At 47.0% G+C, this 13409-nt stretch overlaps 1 protein-coding gene across 6 annotated transcripts in view; it reads right to left on the reverse strand.

Moving 5' to 3' along the window:
• The window catches only part of PIWIL2 (piwi like RNA-mediated gene silencing 2), a 71763-nt gene that overhangs the window by 8185 nt on the left and 50169 nt on the right, over positions 1–13409 (reverse strand). The window lies entirely within an intron of this gene.

Genomic DNA, 13409 nt, shown 5'->3' on the forward strand with positions numbered 1-13409 from the left:
ATAAGCATTGGTTTGACTTAGTGCTATCCAACAGGGGCTCATGATTTGTCTCTCTCTAAACCATGAGTGGTTAGCAAAGAACAAACCTTAGTTATAGCTGCAGTGGTGGTGGAGTAAATCAGCTACAATTTTCTTTTTGTCCACTAACATTTTACACATTCACCTTTAAACCATAATTGCTCTTTATGGTGGTTTACAATTTTTATTTCATTTCAAATCTCTTTCCATGAGGGATCCTGAAGTGATTTAGAAGATGATCAAAACATAAAATTCAGTTGTATACACAAGGACAGGAACAACTGCATATATAAAAACAATTAAAACACACAAACAATATGCCAGACTATTCTTGCAAGACCTACCCTTCCCCCTGCCTCACCCGATTTACAGCAACTGGCCTTGACACCAGACAGCTAGGTGGGAGGATAAATTCCCAGGCAGACACATCAGTCTTACGCCCTGCCACCAGCAGCAAGAGAGCAGCAGCAGATGGAACAACTGCAGAGCAGGTAGCAGAGAACAGTTTTACCATATTTCTGTTTTGCTTTTGCTTCTGGTCCTCCCTGGAAGGAGAGGAGACACCAGACCATCCCTGGAGGACCCACCAGACGTCTCAGTGGGGATTTAAAAAATGCTGCTGGCATCCATTTGTCTCAGGAGACAATGGAAGAGTGATGTGAATGGTTTCTGGGCTAGGGAATAGGATGTTGGGTGTTGAGGCTTTATTTTTATCTGCTAGTGGGTGGGAATATTCTTTTGTTTATTGTGTGTGTACTGCTTTTTTACAAAAAACAAAAACACTGTTCTGGGGGTGGTGGATTTGTTTATTTGTTTCCCCAATACATTGCATGGAATATTGATGTGTTATATGGCCCTCCCCCTCTCCTTCTATGGTATAATGTACAGTATAATGTGTTTTCATTGTAAGTTACTTGGAGACCATTTGGGTGACAAGCAATTAAAAAGTTTCAATACATTAGCAAACAAGCAAATATATATGTATACATACATGTATACATACATACATATATATATATATATATATATATATATATATATATATACACACACACACACACACACACAATATATATATACATATATATACAATATATACAATGCATATATATATACAAATATACATGTATACATATATGTATACAATACATTAATAAAATACATTCAAATCTACCACAGATTCCAACTGGGGTGTGGGTGTGGGTGTATTTGGAGTTCCAAAGCCTAGGCGTAATTCTAATATAGAATTACTGTTCTGCCCTATAGCAGAACGAACCTCCTGATAGGATGGTATCTGCTGAATGCCCTTTCTTGAAGAATGGAGTGATCAGCCAAGAGAGACAACCTTTTAGGTATTCTGGTCCCTAGTTTGATAGGGCTCTGTAATAATAATAATAATAATAATAATAATAATAATAATAATAGTAATTTTTTATTTATACCCCGCCCTCCCCAGCCAAGGCCGGGCTCAGAGCGGCTTACAAGCAATAATAAAAACCATTTGAATGATTACAACTTAAAAACAAAATTAGAGTACAACATTAAAATATTGAAACATTAAAATATTAAAATGTAGCCTCAACGCAGGAGAAGGAAAGAAAAAAAGAAAGAGAGGGAGGGAATCAAATTGGCTCCAAGCCAAAGGCCAGGCAGAACAACTCTGTCTTACAGGCCCTGCGGAAAGAAATCAGATCCTGCAGGACCCTGGTCTCATGAGGCAGAGCGTTCCACCAGGCCGGAGCCAGAGTTGAAAAGGCCCTGGCTCTGGTTGAAGCCACTCTAACTTCCTTAGGGCCCGGGATCACTAGGGTGTTGCTATCTGTACACTAATAACAGCACTTTGAACATAACAGCAGCTAGTTGGCAGCCAGTACAGCAGCAGGTTAATATTGTTAAGTTGTGGGCGAACATAGCAGACGACACAGCGATTTCTCCAGAGCAGCTCTTTACTTGTAAGCTGGACAGAACTGAACAGCAAACAGCTCAGCCGGCCTGCTTTTATAGGCAGCCGGCTGTCAACATTGTAGCAACAACAACCCAGGGTTTCCCGCCTAAAATAACTGACGTGGACCTGAGTATCCCCCTGCTGGCCCAGGGTGAGAACGTCAATACATAACACCCCTCCCCACCGAGATAAGGCGTTAGTTACAACCGTAATGGTTTCCTTATATACAGCACTACACGTAATGGTTCAATTAGGCACAAAAGCATATCGGTTACATTTCCCATACTTAGACCAACAGTGATACATGTCCAGCAACATAGTCCTTTAAATAAATTGGGCGCTTGGAAACTCTGCCAGACCACCGGGGACTGGTAGCCAAGTCCGGAGGGCCACACAATTCTTGCTGAGGCTGTGGTGCGACCCTAGGTGGCGTTGAAACCAAATCCCCTGGATCCGCTGCTGTGGGTGGAGCCTCCGCAAGTGGAGTGGTCTGAGTCTGTGGTAAGTCTGGCAGACCCTCTGAAGCGGCTTGGTTTGGCTCCACGCTGGCAGTTTGCGAGGGAGGTGTAGGTGGAGCCTCGCCATCTGTAAGTGTCTCTTCTGGAGCCACAAGCGCAGTTGGGGGCACCACGGTAGTGTCCAAGTCCCCAACCCTGCGCCTAAGCTGGTCTATGTGCCAGCGCCACAAGCGTCCATCTTCGAGTGCCACCTGGTACGAGCGAGGTCCAGTGACTCCCACTACTGTGGCTGGCACCCAAGGAATGTCTCCCACATAGTTCCGGGCAAAGACCTGGTTTCCTGGAACAAATGACCGTGGCGCGTTGGCACAGCCTGGGGGTTCAGCCACGGCAAAGTCCGGGTGCAGCCGGTCGAGCGGTGACCTGAGGCGGCGGCCCATAAGCAGTTCAGCAGGACTCCGTCCTGTGGCCGCATGAGGGGTGATATGTTGCACGAACAAGTATTCGGCGACCCACTCGTGCCAGTCTCCCCGGTCCAGGCGTGCCAGTGCCTCTTTTGCCAAGCGCACCATTCTCTCCACTTGCCCATTGCTGGATGGATGAAAGGGTGCCGTTAGGGCATGGTGGATGCCCAGTCCCAAAAGATACCGCTCAAAAGTGCTTGACGTGAACTGCGGTCCATTGTCGGAGACAAGGACATCAGGACACCCATGCGTCGCAAACAGGCCTCGCAGCACCCGGATGACGGCCTCGGTAGTGGTGGAGGGCATCAGGGCCACCTCCAGCCATTTGGAATAGGCGTCCACCACTACCATAAAGGTCCGGCCGTGAAAGGGGCCAGCCAGATCGATCTGCACCCTCGACCAGGGTGTCTTTGGCGTCTCCCAGGTGTGTCCCTTAGCTGCCGGTGGTGCAGGCCTCGACTCTTGGCACGCTTGACAGGCGGACACCCAGGCAGTGATGGCATCGTCCATGTTAGGCCACCAGATGTAACACCGAGCCAACACCTTCATTTTGACAATTCCCGGGTGGTCAACGTGCAAAGCCTCCAGGACGCGCTGACGGAGTCCCTGGGGAATCACGACGCGGTCTCCCCACAGCAGACAGCCGCGATGAGCCGAGAGTTCATGTTGTCTGGTTGCGAAGGGCTGGAACTCCAATGCAAAAGACCCTTGTGGCCACCCCCTCCACACCCAGTTGAGCACCCGGCTGATGGTGCAATCCTGGGCAGATGCGGAGGCCACAGTGGCAGCCGATACAGGCGCTGCTGGAAGATCCTCAATCAGGAGGAGCGATGAAGCTGGAGCCTGGTCTTCCACAAACGCTGGAAGAGGGCAACGGCTGAGGGCGTCGGCATGGCCCATCGATTTCCCTGGGCGATGGACGAGCCGGTAGTGGTAGGCAGCCAGGAAAACAGTCCATCGCAGCATGCGTGGCGAGAGGACCGGTGGAGTTGGATGATCACCGGCGAGGAGGCCCAGGAGCGGCTTGTGGTCAGTGATGAGGTCAAAAGTCCTGCCATAGAGGTATTCATGGAACCTCTTCACTCCAGCCACAAGTGCCAGTGCCTCATCGAGCTGGCTGTAATTCCGTTCCGTCGGAGATAGCATCCTGGAAAAGTAGGCGAGCGGTGCTTCTCTTCCGTCTGAAAAACGGTGACTAAGGACAGCGCCGATGCCAAAAGGTGAGGCGTTGCAGGCAAGGACCAGCGGCCTGGATTCACTGTACTGTACCAGCACACGGTCCGATGAAAGGAGAGCCTTGACCGCGTTGAAGGCCGCCGTCTCCCGATGACCCCAGGACCAAGGCGTCTTTGTGCTGAGGAGAAGAGGCTCAGCCACCGTGGCTTTGTGGGGCAGGAACATGTTATAAAAGTTCAGCAGCCCCAGGAACGCCTGCAACTCCGTCTTGTTCTTTGGGATGGGGGCCTGTTGGATAGCGCGGACCTTGGATGTGGTCGGGTGAAGGCCGGAGGCGTCAATAAGATAGCCCAGGAACTCTACCTGTGGAACGGCGATCTGGCACTTCTCCCTCTTTACCTTGAGCCCGGCCTCTTGGAACCTGGTCAGCACGGCACGGAGGCGCTCGAACAGCTGCTGGTGTGAGTCTGCAGACACCAAGACGTCATCAAAATATGGTACCACGCCCGGAAGCCCTTGCAGGAGACGCTCCATAAGGCTTTGGAAGATGCCAGGAGCCACACTCACCCCGAACTGCAACGGGAGGCAACGGAATGCCCCTCGGTGGGTGACAATCGTCTGGGCTTCAGCAGTGGCATCATCGACGGGCAGTTGTTGATAGGCTTGGGCAAGGTCCAGCTTAGCGAAGACCTTACCCTCACCCAGGGAATGCAGCAGGTGTTGGACAACAGGAACCGGATAAGCGTGCTGCTGAAGTGCCTTGTTGATCGTGCACTTGTAGTCAGCGCAGATTCTCACCGACCCGTCTGGCTTGACAGGCGTGACGATGGGGGTTTCCCACTTGGCGTGGTCAACCGGCTCCAAAACTCCTTGGGCGATCAGCTTGTCCAGTTGTTCGTCCACTTTAGCCTTGAGAGCAAAGGGAACCCGGCATGGCTTTAGCTTGATGGGGGCGACTTGTGGATCAAGGCTAAAGGAGATGGGCGTACCTGTATACTGCCCCAAAGTGCCGTCAAAAACCTCGGCAAAGTCTTTGACCAGACCCTCAGTCTCTGCGTTAGAGATGCAGTTGATGCCAGTGACTTTCAGGCCGAGGGCATCAAACCAGTCTAGCCCTAGGAGGCTTGGCCGCTGACCTTCGACCACCACCAACCGGAGCAGGCCCGAAAAATCCTTGAAGGCGATCCGGAACCGGCCAATGCCTACCACGGGAATGTCGTTTCCCTGGTAGTCTCTCAGGTGTACGCGGTGAGAGTCGAGTTGCCTTTTGGACACTCTGGGTACCAGTCTTTTGATGGTGCTCCAAGACACGATGGACAGGGCAGACCCGGTGTCGATCTCCATGTCACATGGAGCTCCTTCAATGAGCACCGTGACGTTCAGCTTGCGTCGCGTAGGCGAGTCGGTTTGGCCAATCGTGGTTCCAGACAGGCAGCGGCAGTTGGTGAGAGCGAAACAGCTTTCCTTGGCAGACTGGAGTGAAGACTTGGACTTGCGAGTCGGTGAAGGGGGGGTGTCAGACGGAGCCGATCGGCAGACCTTAGCGATGTGGCCCCTTCTGGAACACTTCCTACAGATGGCGTCTCTGAATCGACACTTGGCACGGGAATGGTTGCCTCCGCAGCCGGCACATTCCGGTTGGCCCTTGGACTTCTGTTGCAACTTCCTGCGCTCCCGCTTTGTCTGGTGCACGTCATCGTCTTCACTGGAGGATGCCTCATCACTGCTGGCCTCTTCATGATGCACTGGAACTGGCTTCCTAGCAAGACGCAGGCTGCTGGACTTGCGGATCTCCTGGGCAGCTTCTGAGGCCACAGCCTCCTCAATGGCTTTCTGTAGCGTGAGGTCTGGCTTGGTGAGGAGACGCCGTTGCAGATGGATGTCCCAGACCCCGCAGACGATTCGATCCATCAGGGCATCGTCTAAGTCTCGGAACTCGCAGTGCATTGCAGCCTGTCGCAGGGCGGTGGTGTAGTTGTTGATTGACTTCCCCTCTGCCTGGTTCCGGTGGTAGAACGCATGGCGGGCAGCAATCTTGGACGGCTTTGGTGCGTAGTGGTTGCGGAGCTTCTCTTGGATCGTGTCCCACGGTGTTGCCTGGACTGCTTCAGGCGCAACCAATGCTCGGGCCGTCTCAAACACCTCAGGCCCACAGAGGCTGAGGAACAGGCCCCGCTTACGCTCCTGTGATACTTGTGTCAGCTCGTTGGCTTGGAGGTAGCAGTCGAACCGAGCGAGGTAGGAGTCCCATGATTCAGAGGCTGGCGCAAACGGCGGTAGAGGCACAAGTGAAGCCATGATTCTGATGCCGGCGTGAAGGGCGATGGATGGAACACCGTGCTCTAGCCAGAACAGTCAGCTCTGAATTGGTTCTGTTCAGTGATTTCGCTCAGTGATTCAGCTCAGTGATTCAGTTCTGCTCAGAGGTGGCTGCATCTGGCTGTGCTCTGATGTCCATTTATCCCATCCTCGTCGCCAGTGTTAAGTTGTGGGCGAACATAGCAGACGACACAGCGATTTCTCCAGAGCAGCTCCTTACTTGTAAGCTGGACAGAACTGAACAGCAAACAGCTCAGCCGGCCTGCTTTTATAGGCAGCCGGCTGTCAACATTGTAGCAACAACAACCCAGGGTTTCCCGCCTAAAATAACTGATGTGGACCTGAGTGAAAACTATCTACAGTATCTCCCTGCTGGCCCAGGGCGAGAACTTCAATACATAACAAATATAATGCTGATATTATGCCCAGTGAACAGTAAAAGCTACCACATTTTTCACTAGCTACAACCTCTAGATCATCCCGAAGGGCAGCCCCAGAAAGCTCATTGCAAAAATCCAAACTTAGAATTTAAAATGACGTGTAAAAGAGAAGACTGATTTGTTTTCCCAATTCCTGTTAGACCTTTATGAATCAATTCCCATGAGTAGACTATAAGAAGTTGTACTTTAAAAATAATTTTAAAAGGTCATACAAAATTCTGCAAAATAAATGTTACCAAATGGGATCTGATGACCAGATACGTAGTCCATGTACAACTACAGATCACTGTCAAACAAAACCAAGATAAATAAACCATAGGTATGTGAATGCGAGGAAGGCAGTGACAGGTACTATTTGTAGCATAGACATAATGGTTATGTCTATGCTATGAACTATCTTGGAATATACAGCTATCCAATATTAAATATACAGCTATCCAATATTAAATTGCAAGCCTTTAAATCAGCAAAAGCTATTTTGAAATTCGCTGCTTGTAAAAGTGGAAATCTGGTTAACCCAGCTCTATCTATAAAGCAAAATCAATGGCCCAGCTTTTATATGGTGCAGAGGTTTGGGGTACCTCAAATGTCTCTGGTTTGGAATCCCCACAGAATTATTTTTTAAGAATCCTTTTAGGTTTACCCAAAGACATGCAATCTGCCATGGTTAGGTTGGAAACTTGTATGTTGAGCACAGAGAGCCAAATAGATAAAAGAATCCTCTGCTACTGGTTTAGAATTCAACAGATGGACAACACTAAGCTACCAAAAAAATGCCTGATTGAGCTCTCGAATGGATTACCCCTTAAAAACTGGGCACATCATGCTGCCCAACTGATGGGCAAATATGACCTCTCAATGACTGAGATCAAGTAACTTTCCTTATATTTCCAGAAAAATATTTTCAAATGACCCATAAGGGCAGTGGCAACTAAAAATGACCTAAACTCTATGTACACATCCACATGCACCCCATTATATTTTAAACTTAGAGAGGTCCACGAACATACACCTTATTTCAATGAACTGACTTTTGTACAACTTGGGAAAGCTTTTACAGAGTTACGATTAAATACAATAAACTCTGCTTATAGAGATGGGAGACACAGAGGCATACCAACAAATGACCATGTTTGCATTACGGGATGCCCTGAATTAGAGGACTTTATGCATTATATATCACACTGCCCCTTATATAATGAAGCAAGAGAACAATTTTTAGCACCTATAATGACAAGGTCCCCTGGCCAGAACGCCTCTGACATGATTTTATATCTCCTCACATAGATAAGTATGTGACCTGGTGTGTAGCACTCTTTGCAACTGCCGCTAGGAAAACTAGAGCAAATTATATAGCCAAGATAGCCACCAACTGTAAAGGAGATGAACTTATTTGACCCTATCTACATCAAGCTATATTCTATCTTTATCACCAAACTCCGAATATAATTGCACATTGTATTAATTAACATTATTTTTTAATATATTAGTGGCCATGTGGTGATTTTAGCATATAAATTTTATTGTTTAATGTCTTAACCTGTATATTAAGGTACTTTTATAGCTCTGTTTAGAGTAGGTAATGTCTGGATAATATAAATATTTTAAGTTTTTTTGTATTAATTCAGCATATTTTCTTTTAATTGTTGAATGATCCTGTGTACATTGTGGCAGCCTTTGGCTATATAAAACTGACTGACTGACTGACTAATGGTTAAACAAGACAGGGTTACAAAGCATGAATCCTATTACACCAAGAAAAAGTAATTAAAGTATTCAAATGCCCTGAGTTACTGTATCAGCCATCAGTTGTACACTCATTGCCCAAGCTGCCCTCCTGTACTCAGATATAGGCAGGCAATGATTGTCATTTATTATCTTTATTATCTTGTAATACCTACCCCAAAGGAAATGCATCACAAAGAGACACCTCGCCTCAGAAGTTTAAACATAATGAAAAATGAACAACACACAGTCATCTAAAGCAATACTGACAAATTACTAACTGCAACTAGTAAAGGTAAAGGGACCCCTGACCATTAGGTCCAGTCGCTGATGACTGGGGCTGCGGCGCTCATCTCGCTTTACTGGCCGAGGGAGCCGGTGTACAGCTTCCAGGTCATGTGGCCAGCATGATTAAGCCGCTTCTGGCGAACCAGAGCAGCGCACAGAAACACCGTTTACCTTCCCGCCGGAGCGGCACCTTTTTATCTACTTGCACTTTGACGTGCTTTCGAACTGGTAGGTGGGCAGGAGCAGGGACCGAGCAACGGGAGCTCATCCCATCGCGGGGATTCGAACCGCCGACCTTCTGATCAGCAAGTCCTAGGCTCTGTGGTTTAACCCACAGCGCCACCTGCAACTACTTTGTTGTTGTTGTTTAGTCGTTTAGTCGTGTCCGACTCTTCGTGACCCCATGGACCAGAGCACGCCAGGCACCTCTGTCTTTCACTGCCTCCCGCAGTTTGGACAGACTCATGTTTGTAGCTTCGAGAACACTGTCCAACCATCTCGTCCTCTGTCGCCCCCTTCTCCTTGTGCCCTCCATCTTTCCCAGCATCAGTGTCTTCTCCAGGGAGTCTTCTCTTCTCATGAGGTGGCCAAAGAACTGGAGCCTCAGCTTCACGATCTGTCCTTCCAGTGAGCACTCAGGGCTGATTTCCTTAAGAATGGATGCGTTTGATCTTCTTGCAGTCCATGGGACTCTCAAGAGTCTTCTCCAGCACCATAATTCAAAAGCATCAATTCTTTGGCGATCAGCCTTCTTTATGGTCCAGCTCTCACTTCCATACATCACTACTGGGAAAACCATGGCTTTAACTATACGGACCTTTGTTGGCAAGGTGATGTCTCTACTTCTCAAGATGCTGTCTAGGCCTGTCATTGCCCTTCTCCCAAGAAGCAGGCGTCTTTTAATTTCGTGGCTGCTGTCACCATCTGCAGTGATCATGGAGCCCAAGAAAGTAAAATCTCTCACTGCCTCCATTTCTTCACCTTCTATTTGCCAGGAGGTGATGGGACCAGTGGCCATGATCTTCGTTTTTTTGATGTTGAGCCTCAGACCATATTTTGCGCTCTCCTCTTTCACCCTCATTAAAAGGTTCTTTAATTCCTCCTCACTTTCTGCCATCAAGGTTGTGTCATCTGCATATCTGAGGTTGTTGATATTTCTTCCGGCAATCTTAATTCCAGCTTGGGATTCATCCAGCCCAGCCTTTCGCATGATGTATTCTGCATATAAATTAAATAAGCAGGGAGATAAAATACAGCCTTGTCGTACTCCTTTCCCAATTTTGAACCAATCAGTTGTTCCATATCCAGTTCTAACTGTAGCTTCTTGTCCCACATAGAGATTTCTCAGGAGACAGATGAGGTGATCAGGCACTCCCATTTCTTTAAGAACTTGCCATAGTTTGCTGTGGTCGACACAGTCAAAGGCTTTTGCATAGTCAATGAAGCAGAAGTAGATGTCTTTCTGGAACTCTCTAGCTTTCTCCATAATCCAGCGCATGTTTGCAATTTGGTCTCTGGTTCCTCTGCCTCTTCTAAATCCAGCTTGCACTTCTGGGAGTTCTCGATCCACATACTGTTTGAGCCTTCCTTGTAGAATTTTAAGCATAACCTTGCTAGCGTGTGAAATGAGTGCAATTGTGCGGTAGTTGGAGCATTCTTTGGCACTTCCCTTCTTTGGGATTGGGATGTAGACTGATCTTCTCCAATCTTCTGGCCACTGCTGAGTTTTCCAAATTTGCTGGCATATTGAGTGTAGCACCTTAACAGCATCATCTTTTAAAATTTTAAATAGTTCAGCTGGAATACCGTCACTTCCACTGGCCTTGTTATTTGCAATGCTTTCTAAGGCCCATTTGACTTCACTTTCCAGGATGTCTGGCTCAAGGTCAGCAACCACACTACCTGGGTTGTACGAGACATCCATATCTTTCTGGTATAATTCCTCTGTGTATTCTTGCCACCTCTTCTTGATGTCTTCTGCTTCTGTTAGGTCATTACCACTTTTGTCCTTTATTATGGTAATCTTTGTACGAAATGTTCCTTTCATATCTCCAATTTTCTTGAACAGATCTCTGGTTCTTCCCATTCTGTTGTTTTCCTCTATTTGTTTGCATTGCTCGTTTAAGAAGGCCTTCTTGTCTCTCCTTGCTATTCTTTGGAAATCTGCATTCAATTTCCTGTATCTTTCACTATCTCCCTCGCATTTTGCTTGCCTTCTCTCCTCCGCTATTTGTAAGGCCTCGTTGGACAGCCACTTTGCTTTCTTGCATTTCCTTTTCATTGGGATGGTTTTCGTTGCTGCCTCCTGTACGATGTTACGAGCCTCCATCCATAGTTCTTCAGGCACTCTGTCCACCAAATCTAAATCCTTAAACCTGTTCGTCACTTCCACTGTGTATTCATAAGGGATTTGACTTAGATTGTATCTTACCGGCCCAGTGATTTTTCCTACTTTCTTCAGTTTAAGCTTGAATTTTGCTATAAGAAGCTGATGATCTGAGCCACAGTCAGCTCCAGGTCTTGTTTTTGCTGACTGTATAGAGCTTCTCCATCTTTGGCTGCAGAGAATATAATCAATCTGATTACGATACTGCCCATTTGGTGATGTCCATGTGTAGAGTCGTCTCTTGTGTTGTTGGAAAAGCGTGTTTGTGATGACCAGCTTGTTCTCTTGACAGAACTCTATTAGCCTTTGCCCTGCTTCGTTTTGATCTCCAAGGCCAAACTTGCCAGTTGTTCCTTTTATCTCTTGCCTCCCTACTTTAGCATTCCAATCCCCTATAATGAGAAGAACATCCTTCTTTGGTGTTACTTCTATAAGGCCTTGTAAGTCTTCATAGAACTGGTCAATTTCAGTGTCTTCAGCATCAGTAGTTGGTGCATAAACTTGGATTACTGTGATGTTAAAAGGTCTGCCTTGGATTCGTATCGAGATCATTCTATCATTTTTGAGATTGCATCCCAGTACAGCTTTCGCCACTCTTTTGTTGACTATGAGGGCCACTCCATTTCTTTTACGAGTTTCTTGCCCACAGTAGTAGATGTGATGGTCATCCGAACTGAATTCGCCCATTCCCGTCCATTTTAGTTCACTGATGCCCAGGATGTCAATATTTATTCTTGCCATCTCATTTTTGACCACCTCCAACTTACCTAGGTTCATGGTTCTTACATTCCAGGTTCCTATGCAATATTTTTCTTTACAGCATTGGACTTTCCTTTCGCTTCCAGGCATATCCGCAACTGAGCGTCCTTTCGGCTTTGGCCCAGCCGCTTCATCAGCTCTGGATCTACTTGTACTTGCCCTCCGCTCTTCCCCAGTAGCATGTTGGACGCCTTCCGACCTGAGGGGCTCATCTTCCAGCGTCATAACTTTTATATGCCTGTTGTCTTTGTCCATGGAGTTTTCTTGGCAAGGATACTGGAGTGGCTTGCCGGTTCCTCCTCCAGGTGGATCACGTTTGGTCAAAACTCTCCACTATGACCTGTTCATCTTGTGTGCCCTGCTCGGCGTAGTTCATAGCTTCTCTGAGTTCTTCAAGCCCCTTCGCCACGGCAAGGCAGTGATCCATGAAGGGGCCTGCAACTACTATCAGCAGTCAAATGCAAATTCACACCCAAAGCTTTCCCGAATAAACATGTTCACACTGCTCATAAGCACAATGAATTAGAAACAAATCAGCGATCAGTGCAATTGGAACAAGCCACTGTCAGATGTCAGGCATGCAGTTAAAAAGCAGTGATAGGTAGGTTTACCATATTTTGAAGAGCCAAAAAGAGGACACCTTTTTGGACTTCTACTTTTAACGCCGGATCGCTATGATGACTTTCATTTTAAATAACCCTACTATATGTAGGCTATAGAAGCTATGATATATTGCTAGTAGCAATGTTCTTAACTTTCCACAACCAAATAATCATACAACATTTTGCTCTCTTACTTGCCACATGAAAGTATTGGGACTCATGTTCCCATCTTTGGGAACATCAGTGTGCACATCTCAATTTATTAAACTGTTGAACATGTACATATGGACTCTCGTGAAGGGCAGGGAGATGTTAACTCTTGCCTTCTCAGACTCCTTCTCCAAGATCCCGTAGCTGAGCCAGTGAGTCAGCCACAAGAGAATGGATTTATACAGTATGTAGCTAGTTTAAGATGCTGCTCTGTTTTGTGATTCTCTGTTGAAGACTAGCTTAGATCTGAGTCTAATGCACTAGGATTTTTTTCTGGGGTTACTGTAAACAAACAAACAACAAGCAACCCCCCCCCCCCGACATTTTGCCCAATTTAAAAAATCTGCCCAGATGGAAATTTTAATCAGGGAAAAGAGTGCATGTCTGGGAAATAGAGGACATCTGCAAACCCTATCACAGAGATTATTAAAATACAAGCAACCTGTGAAGCTGAATCTTTGAATCCCATGAAAGCATAAGAGCCTACTAGATCAGGTCAAAGGTCCGTTTAATCCAGAACTCTCTTCTCATGGTGGCCAACCAGAGGCCTATGGGAAGCCCGCAAGCAGAACCTAAGCACAACAGAACAGTCCCTATCTGCAATTCCCAGCAATTGGTA

Source organism: Podarcis raffonei, chromosome 15 (genome assembly GCF_027172205.1).
Source record: "Podarcis raffonei isolate rPodRaf1 chromosome 15, rPodRaf1.pri, whole genome shotgun sequence".
Classification (NCBI taxonomy): domain Eukaryota; kingdom Metazoa; phylum Chordata; class Lepidosauria; order Squamata; family Lacertidae; genus Podarcis; species Podarcis raffonei.